Source organism: Garra rufa, chromosome 1 (assembly GCF_049309525.1).
Source record: "Garra rufa chromosome 1, GarRuf1.0, whole genome shotgun sequence".
Lineage (NCBI taxonomy): Eukaryota > Metazoa > Chordata > Actinopteri > Cypriniformes > Cyprinidae > Garra > Garra rufa.
In genome coordinates, this window is record NC_133361.1 from 63,082,334 (window position 1) to 63,102,840 (window position 20,507).

The window sequence follows — 20,507 nt, forward strand, 5'->3', positions numbered from 1 at the left end:
TAGATAGATAAGGTTCGAATTGCACTGTAGGGGGCGAGAACGAGTCTTCAACTTCTGTGAAATTACCACATCAAATGAGACGTGCAGACATTGATGCAGTTATGAAGCCGCTTCAGGGCAGGTGCGTGCGTTGCTAGACCCATTTTACTGGGGCACGTGCCCCAGTGAAAATCTGCTGTGCCCCAGTAAAATCTCAAATTTGAGTTATATTACTTTGATAATCCCGAAATAAAGACATTAAACTATATGCAACAATTGACGCTTCTAAAAGCAACGCAGTTTATTGGAAGACTATGCACGCAGATAAGCTATCCATACCCGCGCGCCTGTGTATTTTACGGGAACGCGCACGTCGTGCAGCCTTTTGCGCAGAAGTACTAGGTTACACAAGTTTGTATAGTTTACTGTGTTGTAAATGCAATTGTCAAGAGATATATATATATATATATATATATATATATCTCTTAGGGCTGTCAAATGATTAATCATGATTAATCACATCCAAAATAAAAGTTCATGTTTACTTACTAAATGTGTGTTTTCTGTGTTTATTTATTATGTATATATAAATACACACACATACATGTATATTCAAATTTTTTTTAGATTTATATAGAAAATATTTATAATTCTATATATAGTCTAAATTAATTAGAAGTATAACTATTCATTCATATTAATATTTGTTTAAATCTATACATGTATGTGTGTGCATTTCTATATACATAATACATATACACAGTAAACACACATTTAGTGACATAAACTTTTATGTCCGATGTGATTAATCGTGATTAATTATTTGACAGCTCTAATATATATTGAAGTGTGTAAAGTGTATATACTTAGCACAACTCTATTTAAATAAGCTCCACCCCTCACTTCCATATAGTGATGGGATTTATGGCTCTTTGAGGGGATCCGGATCTTGGCGAACCGTTCCTTTCAAAGAGCCGTTCAAAAGAACTCTTGGCTCTTTTTAAATATTTAGTCAGTTTTAAGAAGCCACCTTGGGGGCATCTCAGTTTATCCTGGAAATAATCACTGGGATGAAATGATGAGCTGAGATTTGTAGTCAAATAATTAAAAATCAGGTATCACACAGCAATATCTGAGTTTGAATTATTCTGAAATATTGATTATTACCTCATTTGTGGACTATATTCCATAGGGTTGCACAACATCCCTCTGCTTAGACAGTGACATCACTATTTTGGATTTACCTTTAGTACAAAGTGTGTTGCTGCGTCCCAATTTGCATACTTATACTATGCCCTTAAAGTATGTACTCTTTTTGTGAAGAAAAAGTACATACTTTTGAGTATGTAGCAGAGTAGTAGGCAAGCTTTGGGACATGCTATTTCGTCTGTTGCTTTAGTTGCCTAAATCCTGTCACTGTTTAAACTGCCCTGTCAGTTAATATCATCTACATTTCGTTTAATTTGATTTCCTACCGTATTAGAGAGAAATGAAGAGGCACATTCTTATACGAGTCTTTTTTGCCGAGAACTTTGCTCGTGTTTGCATAATGATGCATTTAAAAGTTAATGACCAAACCTATCATTATAAAAGTTCATTATGTTGCTGCACATGAAATATACCATGGATAACATTAATTAAATTTTTTTTTTATTTGGTTACACATTGATTTATCACAAAAACACCTTTCTCTACCTGTCCGTTGGTCGCGCGTATCCGCCATGTTTGTAGTTTTTAAAACAATTTTTATGCGTGTTTGTAGTTCTAATCGGATCCTCGTTCCCCGTGCAATGTGTTGTGGGCAGTATTAGCCGTTATTAGAGTGTGCATTGATCCGCACTTCGAATTCTTAAGTTAAGTAGTGGACCATCCGGGAATAATTTGTGTGCATCTGTGTGAAACACGCATAGGAAAAAAGAACGACAGAAAGAACGGCTCCCCCCCAGCCGCGACTCGGCTCCCATCGTTCATGTTTATGAGCCGTTCAAAAGAATCGGTTCGTTCGCGAACGACACAACTCTACTTCCATACTGTGGCCCTGGTGGAACTTTGGCGCTTCTAGAGTGGAGCTGGTCAGCGGGAGTTTGTCAGGGGTTCTTCAATGCAGCAGGGATATCTCTCTTCTCTTTGGGTGAGTACTGACAGGATTTCTGAGAAGTGATTAAGCGTGTGTTTTAATAAGCAAATAAAATTTCCGTACCTTATTAAGGAAATGCTAAGTGACGGCTTATGGCCATGCACTGATGTAATATATAACGTTAAGCCTATTGATGTGTTTAGTATTATATTTGTGATAGGGTTGTGCAAATATGACGATTTTTGTTCATGGACGAATAAAATGTCTCCACAATATGCTTTTGAAGAAACATAGTATCGTGCTACAGCGCGCATTTTATCAGTTATCAATACTGTGCAAGGCCTCGTACATTCACAGCAAATGTTAACTAAGGGGTAGACTTACACTCTCGGGAAACTGCACTTATTCGCAAATACAAAAGTACATTATTTACTTTGAAGACTTTCTTGTTAAGCCTTTCCTTTGCGCACTGTTTTATCAGGCTTTTTAGTTTACGCGCGCTTCAGGTGTATGCAACACCTAAAACGCGCGAAAACTAAAAAGCCTGTCAGACAGGGCCTGATTACTGGTTCTCACCTGATTGCGGCAGTACTGTCTAAATTCAAGGTTTACATATAAACACAGTTGGTTATGTATAAAGTGAGAGGATGCGTGCCTGTATGTTAAATGCACAATTCTTAAAGGGAAAGCATACTTCTACAAACATGCTGCCACTTTTCTTTAATGTTAACAAAACACAAATAGAAAAATTACTCACTGCTCTTGACTGAAGGACATTAATATAGTTGCTTTAATAAGAACCGATGTACAATTTATACAGTTAAGTTTATATATTGTTGTATTTTTATGTTCATTCAGTTTCTTGAATGCTACTGCTAAACACCTGGAGCTGCAGATTTTTTTTTGTTACCTTGTAAGGTTTTGTTTTTAAAATGGAGAAATTAGTTTGATCAGACAACTTGCAAAATAGTAAAACCAACATGACGAGCAACCATGATTAATTCATGATTCATAATTGCCATATATTTGCTATATTGCCCAACCACCCCTATTTGTGTATCTTCACAGTTGTATAAATGGTGGATTCTAACTTTTTTTTTTTCCTATTCCCACCGTGTTGTCACCTCTGATCCAAGATGAAAATCTGGCTGCGTTGCTGAATCTCTGTGATCATCTGTACTTCACTGTATCTTGGGTAAGTAAAAATTGTTTTACTCTTCTGCTTGTTAAGCACTATAGAGTGGTGCAATGATATCAAAAACCTCTAAATAAATTTACTCATAAACTGAAAAAAACATTGCGGGTATACATGGGAAAATCTCAAAGAAACCAATAGTGAATTAGTTATCCGGTTTCTGACACCTGGCAGATTTGGCATGTTTCATGGGTTAAAAAAAGAAACAAGATGCACAGTTTGGGGTACTCTACAAGATAGGGGGAATTAAATTGTGACAATTTTCATTTTGCCTATGTCTTTCTAAACCCATAAGAAATTAGTTATTATTCAAAGTGACACAACTGAAGATATGGATGTTCAATGAAGGATGGATTAGAGATGAATGGCAAAGAAGGTAACTACTGTGGAACACAGAATTATATTTTTATTCTTATTAACAAACATATATCATTGTTTAAAAAACTATATACAAACCAAACAAGAACAAATAAATGGAAAAAAACACATCAAATATTAAAAATTGAAGAAAAACACACAAACTAATGGGTAATAATTCAGGTAACTATTTACATTTTACTCTTTTGAGTGAATTTCTAGAACCCGGCGGTTTACGTGCTTTATAGTCAGCCTCATCGGCAGCCTGGGTATCAGGTCATCCACAGCACCTGAGAATAAGTACTGTGGAATGACGTAGACCACCGAGTCGCTGGTCAGGATGTGGCAAGTCTCGTTTACCTCGGAGACACCAATAATTTGGGCCTCTGTTTCTTGCACCTGCCCCTCAGGCATCTGCAGGTTTTACAAAAAAAAAAAGCAAATAAATTAGTGTTGGAAAGTGTGAAGTGTCATGCTGCATCCCAATTCACCTGCTTATGCTATGCCGTAAAAGTATATACTCCTCTAGTAAAGATGCTTTACAATGTATAGCAGAAGAATAGGCAAGGTTTGGGACATACTACTTTTTCATAATTGCCACTTTAGTGAACCACTTTGCCACTGTGTTACATGCACACTGTTACTGTTTAAACTGCCCAGTCAATCATCTTGTCACAGTTAAAATCCTTCACATTCAGTGTTGGACTGTTAGAGTACATGGATAGAATGCAAATTGGGATGCAGCATCAGCGTATCAGTAATAATCCAGTGTGATTAATACAGTCAGGAGTCTGACAACAGCTAGTGCTCTACACTGAGATTTAGTCTGGATTTAGTCTGTTTCAGTTTGTTCTGTTTCTTTGTCATTCCAGACAAACTGGATGAGATCAGATCTCTGTGTGGAGCACTGGCTGTTGTTACTGGATGATTAAAATTAATGGCTAAATGAATGTTTGTAAATGTAAACTTCCTACTGACATGTTACAGCAAAAGAAAGAAATAACTGACTAACCATTTTCTAGATATTAAATACTAGTGTTCTAATCATTTTGGCCACCACTGTATTAGATTCATGTTTATTGACCTGTAGTACAGTATTAGAACAAATATTGGAACATCAGATTAGTTTATAGTATATTGCATATGTTAAAAAAAACTGTGCTGTAGATGTATTTGTGCATTGTTTTTTGGCTGATGTGTTTGTGCCTTATGTACCTTCACAGTGGTGTGTGTAGAGGAGTGAAATTTTCCTCGTCCATCTTGAAGGATGCAGGGGCGAAGGTGTGTGATGAGCACCTCGTCACCAACATAAAGGGTCGTCAGTGCCACATCCCTCCACAGAGAAACGTCGAACCCCTTTTCCCCACACACCAGGTGAAGGTCCAGGATGGGAACGTTTGTTCGTGTCATCCTCACCCCACGCATCTGGAAAAGGAAAATTCAAGTGTAGCATTTCTCGGTTATGAATAGGAAAGAAAAAAAATGAAAGGAATAATAGAAAAAAAATAATTAAAATAGTGTTTCAAATACAACAGAGGCATTAAAGGTTTCCATAAACTGTCAGGGTTGTAAAATTAACATACAAAATCACTTAGTAGTGATTAACATTTCGAATAGAATATCTGAATGACATTCATACACATCAATAGAACTATAGTATATAGTTTAATTATAGGAGTAGTTAATAAAATACATTTTTTTTTTAACTGTGTTTGTAGGTAACTGTAGTGTTAATGTTCAAACTGTATATTAACAATATTAAGATGGCTGACTATATATATATATATATATATATATATATATATATATATATATATATATATATTAGGAATAAAACTGCCTCACTTTTGAAATGTGCAGAACTGTAGCTGAATAGTGCCCCACAGCATCCAAGATGTAGGTGACTTTGTTTCTTCAGAGGAACACAAACGAAGATTTTTAACGAAAACCTTGTGACGATACATTGATGTCCTAAGACATGAAACGATCTTTTTTTTTTTTTTTTGCTAAAAACTGAGCAGTATTTACATCATTTTTTACCTTTGATACACAGCCACGTCAATCTGTCCTGAGCACAAGCTCAACATCTGGCTTGTTACATGTGCATGCGCTCTGGTGTAGTGTACGCAAATGCCGCAAGGGAAAATCTGTGAAAAGTCCCGCATGAGACGTGGCTGTGTATCAAAGGTAATATATGATATAAATACTGTTCAGTTTTTCACAAAAACTGATCGTTTGTGTCTTAGGACATCAGTGTATTGTCACGAGCTGCAGGGTGTAATTTGGATTTGTCTGTGCATGTTTTTGTTTACTTTTAAAGGTTTGGTGCCCATCCACTCACATTATTTGGCTGACAGGTTACATTGGATTTTGTTAAAAATCTTTGTGTTCTACTGTGGAAACAAAGTCACCTACATCTGGAATGCCCTGGGGTAAGCAGATAAACGTAAAATTTAAATTTCTGGGTGAACTATCCCTTTAATTATCTCTTCTAGGCAACCTGGAGCTGGAACTGGTGGAGGTAACACTGTTAAACTTAAAAGTTATTTAAGGTTAAGCTCTTAAAAGAATGAATTTAACACTGTAACATTTACTAGATCAAAAGAAAATAAATAGAAAATTCACTCACTTCTTTGATTTGCCCTTGTAGGCTGAGATAACCTCCCCTTGAGAATATGTCCTCCTCTTCACCGGTGACACTAGGTGAAGGAGGACATAGGACAGCTCTGGCGGCATTATGTGCCTCTTCACTGAGGTCCTGGGGCACAGTTTTAAACTTCAGCGTCCCAGGGCCGACGAACAAATACATCTGTCCATATTTGTTGGACAAGGTGTAATTTTGGAGGATGTAGCTCACCCCCTCCTCAAACTCAGGGGTGAGCCCTTCTTTTTTATTAAGATACACCATTGTACCGTCACTTAGTACACTATCTGTTTCAGTTTTGAATTTATGTATATCTATTTGTTTCCCTTTAATTGTGTAATTTAGTGCCCTACTGTTGCACCTGGTGGCCACGCACTTGCACCTCAAAAAAGCAGGCTGAGAGGTCGGAGTTGCCATTCTGTGGAATAGAGATAGGTACTTGTGAGAAAAACTGTCTGAAATAAATATCAGATTTTATTATTATTATTATTATTTTTTTTTTTTAAAGATGCTTCTTATGCTCATCAAGGCTGTATTTATTTGACCAAACATACAGGAAAAACGTAATATTATGAAATATTATTACTAATTTAAAGTAATAATTATTCTATTTTAATATACACAATTTTTGGAACCTGTGATACTTTTTGTTTCAGGATTCTTTGATTGCAATTGAAATAAACCGTTAAAAACAGCATTTTTAAAAACAGAAATAGATGTTAATAACTAATGGTATTATTCATTTTACACATCCTTGCTGAATAAAAGTATCAATTTCAAATGACTTTGAACTGTAGTGTAAATTGCCTTTGTAATAATATTACACAATATTATTTTTTAATATTTTTGTTTTAAAAAATGCAGCCTTGGTAAGCATAAGAAACTATATTTTCAAAAACATTAAAAATAGTATTGTTTGCACACACAGTACACATGAAGGTCATTCAAAGAATTACTTGTGAAGTGAAGATTTACCTCATTACCTAATTTTGCTGTCAGAGAATGGAAAGAGGGCAGTTTCTGACAGGATTCCTCTTTAACCTCATACTCTGACAGGATATTTCTTTTTTCCCCTTTTATTTCATTCTTTACAACAAATAGTTTTTTCATTCATGTAATTGTTTTATTTATTAGAAGTAATTAAAGATATTAGTTGGAAAGTGAAGATTTACCTCAAAAAATACATTTTCCTGTCAGTATGAAGTTAAAAAAAGAGGAATCCTGTCAGAAACCGCTCTGTTTCACTCACTGACAGGAAAATTTATTTTCTGAGGAAAATCTTCACTTCACAAGTAATATTTTCAATAACCTCTAATAAATTAATCAATTCCTTTAATAAAAATAATTTATTGTAAAGAATGTAGTTTAAAATTATAACAAATCCTGTCAGAAACTACCCTCTTTTCACTCTCTGACAGGATTTTTCTCTATTTTACTTTATTCTTCACAACAAATAGTTTTTTTTTCATTCATGTAATTGTTTTATTTATTAGAAGTAATTAAAGATATTAGTTGGAAAGTGAAGATTTACCTCAAAAAATACATTTTCCTGTCAGTATGAAGTTAAAAAAAGAGGAATCCTGTCAGAAACCGCTCTGTTTCACTCTCTGACAGGAAAATTTATTTTCTGAGGAAAATCTTCACTTCACAAGTAATATTTTCAATAACCTCTAATAAATTAATCAATTCCTTTAATAAAAATAATTTATTGTAAAGAATGTAGTTTAAAATTATAACAAATCCTGTCAGAAACTACCCTCTTTTCACTCTCTGACAGGATTTTTCTCTATTTTACTTTATTCTTCACAACAAATAGTTTTTCTTTCATTCATGTAATTGTTTTATTTATTAGAAGTAATTAATGATATTAGTTGGAAAGTGAAGATTTACCTCAAAAAATAAATTTTCCTGTCAGTATGAAGTTAAAAAAAGAGGAATCCTGTCAGAAACCGCTCTGTTTCACTCTCTGACAGGAAAATTTATTTTCTGAGGAAAATCTTCACTTCACAAGTAATATTTTCAATAACCTCTAATAAATTAATCAATTCCTTTAATAAAAATAATTTATTGTAAAGAATGTAGTTTAAAATTATAACAAATCCTGTCAGAAACTACCCTCTTTTCACTCTCTGACAGGATTTTTCTCTATTTTACTTTATTCTTCACAACAAATAGTTTTTTTTTTGCATTCATGTAATTGTTTTATTTATTATAAGTAATTAAAGATATTAGTTGGAAAATGAAGATTTACCTCAAAAAATAAATTTTCCTGTCAGTATGAAGTTAAAAAAAGAGGAATCCTGTCAGAAACCGCTCTGTTTCACTCTCTGACAGGAAAATTTATTTTCTGAGGAAAATCTTCACTTCACAAGTAATATTTTCAATAACCTCTAATAAATTAATCAATTCCTTTAATAAAAATAATTTATTGTAAAGAATGTAGTTTAAAATTATAACAAATCCTGTCAGAAACTACCCTCTTCCCAGCAAACACAGTACGTTGTGAGGACGTCGCCAGTTGGTCGTCATTTGGTCAGCATGACATTACTTTATGACAACGTCGTGAGGACGTTGTGGTAACGTTCCATATTTTTGAATTTTGGCTAACGTCCCAGAAACGTCGTAGGCACGTCCTTAAAAGACGTCGCTGGTTGGTCGCGTGGGAAACGTTATAGCGACGTGGTCAGCAGGTCTCCAACTAACTTTTCATATTATTGCACTACATGTATTAAGCTTATTTTTAAAGGTGTAAACCGTTTTAATAGCCAATAATATGGGGAATATACTGAATTCGTCAAGCATTTTGCATGATGGAATGAATTATTATATAAGTATAACCCGTCATTTAAAATATAGAAATGTTTGTCATCAAATTAATGGCAAAACAAAAACCAAATAGTTTGCTTCGCAAATGGTGATAATTTATGGTTGTGAATGGTTTATTGAAAGGGGGAACGGGACAAATGTTAAGGTTAAAACCAGCGCACGTCACTTTCTGAGTGCTGCGTAAGTGCCCCGTGCGCGTGCCCGTCATTAACGGTCAACTTCCAGAAGACGGACGAGAAGGAAAAGGTAAGCGCTTAAAATCTTCTCTTATTCATATTTTTTTTGCTGATATAACGTTAGATGACACGTAAGATAAGTAGTGTTTTGTGTTTTTGGAGGTTTTCTATATTAATTTAATAAATAAATGCCCTGTTTGGTTAATGTTAAAGTTAATTAGCTTAGTTCTGGAGGCGGTCTGTGGTAACGTTAAGTTAACTTTTAAAATCCTAAATTAAAATGTTATACCTTATTTTTAGTCTAGTTTGAAATTTACCCACGATAAACTATACAGTATTCATTTTTTTTAATTATTTTAACTTCTACCATAGTAACGTTGACTGCTTGTCGTTCGCATCTGACTATGCTCATGCTAGCCTAGCCGTATTGTAAACTTTAATATAAACCACTGATGTTATATAAACTTTTAATTAGACCGAGGCGGCCGAAATCCCATTCAGTGTATGTGGGATTAATAATGTCCTGCTTTCCTGTCGATTAACAGGCCTGTAAATGGTGTAATTTGCTCGTTACATGTTATTGGTTTTTACATACAACATTTTTACATACATAACTTGCATCATTTTTATGCTAGTGACTTTTCATTGACAAACAGATCTGATAGTTTAGTTTTAACATATGTATCCAACAAATAGTTCACTATTTTATGTCCTTACTGCCAGTGAACCAGTTGAGTCATTCAGTGAGTTGCTTATTAGAAATGATGTTCATTGTTACTATGTAGTAGTTTAAGGATTTTGGCTAAGGTCCCAGAAACGTCGTGGGCACGTCCTCAAAGCTGGTCTCTGGATAATTTTTCATATTATTGCACTAATGTATTGAGCCTATTTTTTTAAGTAGTAGTTTGAATGCTTTATTCATTGTTCATTGTTTTATCAATGTTTTATTTAAAACTAACATACTTTTTTTAATAACAGGTGGAGAGAGAGTCTGGGCAGCAGCAACACGACAACCATGATTATGATTAGGGATGGGTATCAAGTACAGGTAACTTACTGATTTGGTTCCTGACTTGTTCAGTACCAAAAAATATATATAATGCAACAGGACTAATGGTGCTGCTATTTGTATTTTAGACACAACCACATGACATCCAAACCATCTCGAAGTGTATGGCAGAAAGGATCCAGGATCAAGAGATCATCCATCATGAAGACTGTGTTCAAAAGAACCCAGAAAATCCTCGGTAAAAAAACTAATCCTCATTGTTTCAGTGTCACTCAGGCACAAATATAGATTTAAATTGATTTCAGTGGCTTAAATATTTATATTTCAGGCCTCCCTGACCCTTCTGTTGTCCTGGATGTGAAGACATGCTTGAACTGCATTTTCTCATGGTTGAAGGAGTTGTGCTGCAGTATCCTTCCTGGACCCACACAACAAAATGCTCAGGAGGAGAGACAGGTAATCCACAGGGTTGGATTTATCATTTCAATTACTCATAACTAGATAGATATCAATTGATAGTCTAATTCCAGAGCCTGTGAATGATTTTGTTTTTTGTGAAATTGTTGATGCTCGTATGATTGTCATATGTTGTGGTAACTTACAACAGTGGTTTTCAAACCTGGACCTGGGGACACACAGCACTATACATTTTGCACATCTCTCTTTACTGACAGATTTGTTCATGAAGCTCTTTCCTAAGGAGCTGATGATCTGAAGAAGGTGGGTTTAACAAGAGAGACATACAAAATGTGCAGTGCTGTGGGTCACCTGGACCACAATTGTAAACCACTGCCTTCATGAGCACCTCCTGTGCTCCTGATCATTTTTAAACATGTTTAAAAAATATTTGAGTTGGCCTGAATTTGACCAATGTAAGACTCCCCTATTTCTAAATCATACACAACCACATCACTTTGCTGTGTTTCCCACAGGATTTGTTTGAGACTTTGGGAGCTGGACCTTCGTCTGTCTGGGGGCATGGCCTAGTGTACAAAAGTATGTACTGTACATTTTAAACTTAATTTTTTCTATCTGGTGCACTTTGTATTAAGAGCTCCGATCCATGCTTATTGTGGAAATTTAACAAAGAAAAAGTCAATGCAAATGACGTATCCCTCTTTTTGGTTATTGTGGACTCTTAAGAGTTTCATGAATAAGTTTTAAGCTAAATCTCCTTGCCAGGTCACCTAATAGTAAGATCAAATTCTCTGTGAACATGGCCACAGATTGTGCCTTTCCTTTAGAAGCTGGAGAATAACTTAAGATTTCAAAAGGAAGATTTGCAGTTTTATACAAACTTATACAAACTGTCTATAAAATTAATTGGTTAATTAGTTTTATTTATATTTTATGTGGATTCAAGGGAAAGGTGAAAAATGAGAAGGCCTAGGAATGACTGAGGAAGGCAGCCGTGAGGAAAATGAAGTAATCATCAGAATGTAAGTTCTTTGCAATCTGTGAATTGTTTATTACAAGGTTTGTTTTCATTTAAATTCAAAGCTGAATTTTCAGCATCAATACTCCAGTTGTAAGTGTTCAAAATCACTCTAATATGCTGTGTTGCCCAATTTAGTTGTGTACACTAGGTTGGAGTCACTTAAGTTTTTTTTTTTTTCTTTATGAAGACCTTAATAGCAAGGATGCATTAAACTGATCTGAAGTGGTAGAAAAAACATTTATAATGTTACAAAAGTAAAAAAAAAAAAAAAGGTTTTAAACCTTAACTATGTATTTATAAAATTATCCTAAAAAGAAATCACAGTTTACACAGAAATATTAAGTAGCACAACTGTTTTCAACATTGATAATAATCAAAAATGTTTTTTGAGCATCAAATCATATGACAATGATCATGTGAAACTGAAGACTGGAGTAAAGGCTACTGAAGAATTCACCTTTGCCTCACAGGAAAGAAATGCATTTTAAAGTCTATTTGAAAAACAACAGAAAACGTATTTTAAATTAAAATATTTCACACTATTATTGTATTGTAAGTTAAATATAAATATAACTTTGGTGTGTCGAAAAACATTAAAAAAACTGAAAGACTGCAGATTTTGACTGGTTGTGTGTACATACAGTAGCAACATTAACAAGGTGATTCTCCCTTTCAGCTGCCAGAGAAGGATATTGACAGTACAGCCTCAGGATAGCGAAGAGGAAGAAAAACACCTTTGACATAATTTTCTCATACATTTGCCATGTGTTATAATAAAAACAATAAACCTGACTACAATAATATGGTCAATTTTATTAAAAGTTTCAAGTTTGCAAAGAATCTGGAGTATATGGCACTGCATTAGAGGTACTCTTTGCTGAATAAGACCAAGTGCTGAGCAGGAACCTTATTCTTTAGCAAAACTCCTCATCAACTCTCCAAGAGTAGATCAAGAGTGAAGTGTCACCCTCCTATCCTTTCCTCAGAAGAGAGTACCTTCTGCTTTTGTGGTAAGAAAGACACTCTTCTTTTTCTCTCACAACTGTCCAGAACCTAAATTCTCAGCAAAGAGTCTTCTCCACAGCTGGGGACAGATCTCAGATTTTTCTGAAAAAGTCAACAGGCTCATTTACTGTATGTTTTTTGGGTGGGCCTAATACAGGGGAGATGTAATCTCTACATTGTTATATTAACATGTTCTTACTGTTTATTAATGTTGCTATTTTCTTTATTTCTGTTATCTTCTGAGAAGAACTATGGTCCTTTGGTAATTGTTTAGGTTTTGCTTCTGAGAGTGAAGCAGTATTACAGCACTTCACCACCAGATATTTGTAGCAGGTGTTTCATACACAGGACACTCAGAAAACAAATTAACTTAAAGTAATACAGAAACCACTACTGAATTGTTTCTATCTTTGTATCAGTATTTTTGTACCAAACTAGGGAAGTTGTGTTAATAAGAGTAGGCTACTGATAACTATTACTATACCCATCATTAATTAAATATTTAATATTTTTCAGTAAAAGTAAAACATTTTAATCAGTGGTTGTATTATTCTTTGATTACTATGTACTTTATGTGATGTGTTCAATTATCTGTGCTAATGACTTGGCTACACTTTACATGGTTAAATAATAGGTGTCATGTTTAAAATGCAATGGCTTAGTATATGTAGAAAATAACTGAATAAATGGTGATTTAATAAATGAATGCACTGTGTTTTTGCTGATTTTCTGTTGGAATTTAATGATTTTGTATTGGTTTGCATGTATGCAGTGAATATATTTACAAAAACTACAACAATTTGAAAACATAAGGATTTAGTGTTTGTTTTTTACAGCAGAAAATGTTTGAGTTTGTCATTATATACTGATTTCAAGGTGGTAGGAACACATCCTCGGACAGGACTAAAGGTGAGAAGCAAATATTAAAAATACTGGGAAGGTGCTAGTTCGGTCGTTAGGACGTACTTGCCACGTCCTAGCAACGTAACGCAATAACGTCGCTACGACGAATATGGGAATCACAAAGTTACGTCGCTGGTACGTTATTTGGAACGTCGCCGCGACCAATGTGGTCCTTTATAGTAACGTCCTCACGACGTGCCAGTTTGGTCGTGGAGACGTACTCACCACGTTCCAGCAACGTACCAAATAACGTCGCTACGACGAATATGGGAATCACAAAGTTACGTCGCTGGAACGTTATTTGGTACGTCGCTGCAACGAATATGGTCCGGTCCAGTAACGTCGTCACGACGTAATTGTGTTAGCTGGGTTTTCACTCTCTGACAGGATTTTTCTCTATTTTACTTTATTCTTCACAAGAAATTGTTTTTCATTCATGTAATTGTTTTATTTATTAGAAGTAATTAAAGATATTAGTTGGAAAGTGAAGATTTACCTCAAAAAATAAATTTTCCTGTCAGTATGAAATTAAAAAAAGAGGAATCCTGTCAGAAACCGCTCTGTTTCACTCTCTGACAGGAAAATTTATTTTCTGAGGAAAATCTTCACTTCACAAGTAATATTTTCAATAACCTCTAATAAATTAATCAATTCCTTTAATAAAAATAATTTATTGTAAAGAATGTAGTTTAAAATTATAACAAATCCTGTCAGAAACTACCATCTTTTCACTCTCTGACAGGATTTTTCTCTATTTTACTTTATTCTTCACAAGAAATTGTTTTTCATTCATGTAATTGTTTTATTTATTAGAAGTAATTAAAGATATTAGTTGGAAAGTGAAGATTTACCTCAAAAAATAAATTTTCCTGTCAGTATGAAATTAAAAAAAAAGAGGAATCCTGTCAGAAACTGCTGTTTCACTCTCTGACAGGAAAAATTTTTTCTGAGGGAAATCTCTTCACAAGTAATATTTTCAATAACCTCTAATAAATTTAATTTCTGTAGTTAAGATATAACTTTTTAAATGTTTGTAGAGAAGTAAGAAGTGACTCACCTTAGAGAGTAGGTGGACTTGTTGTGGAGTGGTCAAGTGAGAGGGGGTTAGTGGGTCAGTGATCTTGAACTTGGCAGGAGTCCAATCAGAAAACATCGCCGGGGCACATGATGACAAGACAGTAATCTGCCCCGTCTCCCTCTCTCTCCATCTCTCTTTTATTGAAAATTGGTGTTTTGAACATGTTTGGTTAGATGATTAGAAAATATAATTAACCTGATAAAAGTGTGTGATGCCTTTCTCCTTCCATTTATTATTGCTGAGTGGACTATGGTTGATAGTCAAATCCGAGTTATTCCATATGGGTGAATTGATATGTGGAGTGAGCACTTTTAATTGTACATAATGTTAACAATTAATGTTGACATTGTACATAATGTTAACTTTGTTAACGTGATCATGCAGCTAACAAGGTTAATTTGTCGTTTGCTTTTTTTCAGAACATCTGATGAAGAGCATCAGATCAAATGATGCAGTAGTGTTTTTATTGAAATTATTTTTAATATTTATTGTAAAGTATATGGTTGAACTTATTTTAATGTAATTTTTTTTATTGAGCTTGTTTTTAATGGATTTTATTTTTAAAATTTAAATTAACTTTAATTTTATATGCATTTAAATTAACTTAAATTTATATGTAAAAACTATTAAAAATATGTATTTAAATTTATTTTTAATGAATTGTTTATAATGGATTGAAATTTTCTAATGAATTTTATTTTATACCATATTGAAATGAACTTTTTAATGTATTTTATTTATAATGCACATATTTAAATGAAGTTATTTTAATGAATTGTTTATAATATATTTCAATGATTTTTTTTATGAATTGTATTTATAATAATGAAATGAACAACATATCAACAAACCATATATTCATGGTATTAAATATGAATCCACAAATAACACATCTCTGCTATTATGAACTGGATTTATAATGTACATATACAAATTAATTTGTTTTAATGAATTGTTTTTAATATATTTAAATGATATTTAATGAATTGTATTTATTATAATGAAATGCACCCATTTTTAAGAAACCATATATTATTGTTAATAAATATGAATTCTTAAATATGACATCTCTGCTAGTATGAATTGCATTTATAATATATAACATGATTAGTTAGGGTACCTGGGATGGTTGTTAGGGTGTTACTATGTTGTTGCTAAGGTGTAGCTATGCAGTTGCTAAAGTGTTATGCAGTTGCTATGGTGTTGTCAGGGTACCCAGAATAGTTGACCAGGTGCTAGGGTGTTGCTATGCAGTTGCTAGGGTACCAGGGTGTTTGCTAATAATATAATATAATACATTTCAACTATAATGTCTATTTTTGTCAATAAATTGTACTGGTTGACTACGGTGTATAGCTCATAATAATACATTAAAACAATAAGAGCACAAAAGTTGTACAGAAATTGTGTAGAATATCTAATTAACCTTGTTAGCTGCCATAGTTTTATTATTATTATTATTATTATTATTAATAAATTGCTATTTTTAAATGCTGGTGAATAAATTATTTGCAATTACTTCATGATGTTATTAATTATTTAATTATGAGGGTATGTTTTAGTATTTAAACGGTAAACGAATAAAGCAGCTGGCCAATCAGACACTGGAACTCTGCATAACTAATGAGCTGTCAATCATTCTGGATTCATCCGTCCAGCGGTCTTTCCTTCAGGTGAGTACCGAAATATTTCTGAGGTAATTTTTCAATCAAAGATTATCAAAATACGTGTGGGACAATGCTTTTCAAGTTGTTAAACTTATTCATTTGAATATAAGTATTTTGTTATGAATAAACTGTTAATTTCCGTTACGTATTATGATAATTCGTCTCGTGAGGGAACTACATGTGATTGTGTGTTAACGATTTTTTGACATCTAATTTGTTCATTTTGTAAAAAAAAATCTACTGGTATGCCCAATGTTCATTATTTGATAGGTAATCCGGTGGAAAACGCCAAATTTTACATAAAATGAGCCTCAGAGATGTAACGTTACACTGAGGAAAAAATAATTTACCGCCCTTACGGTTGTGACTGTTCAACGTTCCTCAGGCCTTTTAGCTCAAAAATGGGCACAAATGGACAAATATTGATGGCTTGTCATATATTTACTTCACATTAATTTTGAGAGCAGTATTATTTTACCCAAAGCAAGGTAATGTGAGCATTATGAAGCGCTAAACGCTCTTAATGTCCGTTCCGTTCATACTTGACGCCGGAGGGCGCCGTCGCGCTGTACGTCTACAAGGGAAGGCGGTTGCACACCGGACGGAAAGGCCGCGCCGGCACCGTCATCGCATCTTATTAAAACACGGCGGAGCTGGACGTCGCCGGTGTGGTCACTGTCCTAATGTGTATTATTTTTAAAGACGTGGCGCGATGCTGCGGTTTTCGTCCGGTGTGTCATGAATCACACATTTGGCTTAGCAGCATAAAATACAGGTAATGTTATAGACGTGTTGACTGATGCAATATGGAAACAAACAGCCGATGGCAAAAATACATGGTCTGTCATTCCTATTTTTACAAGAATAAAGCATATTTCTAATGCAATGGACATAGTCCTTATCAATGTGTATTATACTATGAAATATTTGTCTCATTCTGTAATACCAAGCCTAATCAGATCTAAAATGGAAGTTATTTCAAACAGTCAATGGCATTGTAAGTGAGTTTTGAGCAAAAATCATAGTATTAATATATATATAAAAAAAATGAATCTGAGCATCAACACATGATTTTACTGCAAAAGCAACTAAAGCTACTTAACAGACAAGCTTAATAATTGTACTTAGTTATTTTTAATGAATAGAAGCTTATGTCATACCTGTATTATTTGACCTATTTCTCTGTTTTCCTTGTGTGCAAACAAGCTGTTGCTCCTGCTGTGTATTTGACAGATTCTCAGTATTTGCATTTAATTATTGCATCAATAAAAACTACCTTTACTAGTTTCAAATTGTATACCAGCAGAATGATTTGCAGAAATGAAGAACATTGATATAAATTGTGATGTTTTTTGCTGTATTATTTAATTCTCATATTTAGTATCATATAAGTGATTTCTTCTTTTTGTTTGTCTGTAAATCAGCTGCCTCTGTGTCTTTGGTTGCCAGCTCATTGTGTCCTCTGCGGTAAGTTATCTTTTTAATTGACTGTCTGGCAGTAACTGACTTCTCAGTGTTTGCATCTATACTATCTTAGCATTTCTCAAAATTGAATACTCTTCTTATTAAGCAATTAACATTATAATACCATTTCTGTGCAGTAGATATTATTTTGAATTTTTTTTTTTTTTAGGTTGTGTTGTCCTCCTCCCTCCTCCCTACTGCGGTGGTCATCAGAACCTTCTTTTAAAGGTAATTCATATATATGACCTGTGCTGGCAAAATGTGTCACAATGAGCAAATTTCAAAAATGAGTAATTTATTTTATTTTCAAAATTATATATGATTTGTTGGAACTGGATGAAAAATGCCTGAACTACACCTGTTGAAAAATGATATAATCAACAAAGTATTTTCTGAGAAAAACAGAATTAAAGTTTTCTGATAGTTTCAAAGCAAAATCAACTAGCAACAGTGCATATTTTCCTAAAATTATTTTCTTATTGATCATTACAATATTAGTATTTTTTACATTTGTTTTTTTTTGCTATTATAAATAAGGACAGTTGCCAAAAAAACAAACAAACAGTAGAACAAATATAAGAAACAAATAGTGCATTACTTTTTCAATTTTACATCTAAACAAAAGCATTCACATAAAAAAAAATAATCAAATGTAAAAATCACTTTGTGTTCTTTTTTATTCACTAATTATTTCTTTTTTTATTCAGAGGTGACATTGCTGCTTTGTTTGTCTATGTAAGTATTCATTTAAACTTGTGTTAATCAGAGCCATTTGTTATTTATAATATTAGTACGCTCTCTCCAAGCATTTTATCTTTATTAACAAAGTTCTATTAGTTAAAAAAAAGACACTGCTATTACAACATGATAATGTACCATTATGGAATAGCAGACACATCCCCTCTTGAATGAACAGCTAGAGAGTTTGAGCTATGAATGTTGCTATATTGTATTTTGAAAATGTCTTCTCCCAAGTAGATGGAATGTCTCTTTTTGTTAATGTAAGACAAATAGTCACATTTGTCAGATTTTAAGGGTAATCCACAGCTAAAAACAATGATTTATCAATTTGAAAAAGTTTGGGGGGAAAAAAACTCTTTCCATCTTCAGTTACGTAAGTAACCTTCTTGCACACAAATTTAATTAAATTGATATTAATATTAAAATATTTTTGATGCTAATATTTGGGGATGCACCGAATGAATGTTAATTCCTCTCATATGTATCACTCATTCTCAACGAAAAAGTCCACTCAAATAATGAGCTGACAGGAAATTTCTGTGTAGTATATTTGTTCTTGTTTGCAGTAGTGCTACTGTGTTGTAACATGGTGTAAAATAGCTGCACTGGGCAACGCTGGTAAAATGATGCTACCCTCTCGTTCACTGATCTGCTCCCTGCAATGCTCTGCTTATATGCTCTGATAACAATAGCTTTGAAGATCTATACACTATTTGCATAATTAGTCAAAATTAAAAAAAAGAATGATTCCGTTGCATAGAATGGAATAAAAATAATATACTGATATTCCATATTAAAATATTTTCTGTCCAGTTTTGTGTTAGTTACAATAAAAATGTGGATATTTTATATTAATTAATAAAATAATAATAATTATTTTACTATTTCGGTTTGGGCCCAGAATTTTCATTTCGGTGCATCCCTGATTTTGTTATTATTCTTGCTAATAAGTATTAAAAATAATTTAGTAATTTATGTAAATGATGCTTGCCAATTTGCATTTAACAATGTAACTAACTTTTTTCTCTTTGTGTGTGTTTGTCTTGACCTGTCCTGTCCTTTCCTGTCCATACCTTTTACATTTTTCACTCAATCTTTTATCTTGCATATTAATTTAAACAAATGCTTCTTCCGTCCTTTCTTTTCCAAACTGATAACTGGCCTGCACATCAAATGCTGCTGCACTGCTTGCTGCTTTGCTTGCTCGCTCTATAAACTGCAAGATGCCAATTCAGATCTGCTACTAACCCCTTATGCTCCTAAGCTTTGCTTGCAAACGCATCTTTAAAAAAAAAAAGGCCAAATCCCATGATTTTTGATCTATGATTCTTGATACAATCTGATACACTGATTACATACTCAATACCTCAAAGATTTACACCCATATCACACTTTGAGCAATCATAATCTCAAACCACAGGTAAGAAAACTAATCTAAAAAAAAGTTAAATTTACCTCTGTGTTTACTTCTCTGTTCTACATCCTTCGAAAATCATTGATTTGACGACAACTTTTCAACATAACTGATAAGATAAATTACCTTTGAGTTCCACTTACCAGTATATTTTCAGTAATCAGTAAATACATTTGTTCTTATATTTATCCCATTTACTTCCCAGTGTGGAAACATCACCATGCCAAAAAAAGGAAAGAGGAGTCAATCTCAGAAACAACGCAGAAAGCTAGAATCTTCATTGGGCACCAGTAACAGTAGCAACTCTGTATCAGGTATGAATGATGAAAACCCATACGTGCTATCTGTCAAAGCGTCTCACTGTCAGTCCGATGCGAGATACAGTGTGTACTCCAGAGGCCATCAGTGTACTTGTAATTCCTTAATGTTCCTAGCAGTCCATAATGAACAAAATGACCTACAGAGTTTCGATTTAGATGCCATTTTACAGAAAGGTGATGCAGTTTACACTAGTGTCAAACGAGCTCTGCAGAA

At 33.6% G+C, this 20,507-nt stretch overlaps 1 long non-coding RNA gene across 2 annotated transcripts; it reads left to right on the forward strand.

The window, feature by feature from the left end:
* The first annotated feature begins 1,997 nt into the window (after positions 1-1,997).
* Positions 1,998-15,258, forward strand: LOC141338267 (uncharacterized). 2 transcript variants are annotated; one of them, XR_012355807.1, is made up of 7 exons: positions 1,998-2,110; positions 3,193-3,251; positions 4,832-4,982; positions 6,104-6,129; positions 6,259-6,484; positions 6,598-6,687; positions 15,107-15,258. It is a non-coding gene; the product is annotated as an uncharacterized lncRNA (long non-coding RNA). The 2 variants fall into 2 exon arrangements; XR_012355806.1 differs by having other exon boundaries at positions 4,832-6,484.
* Positions 15,259-20,507: the final 5,249 nt, after the last annotated feature.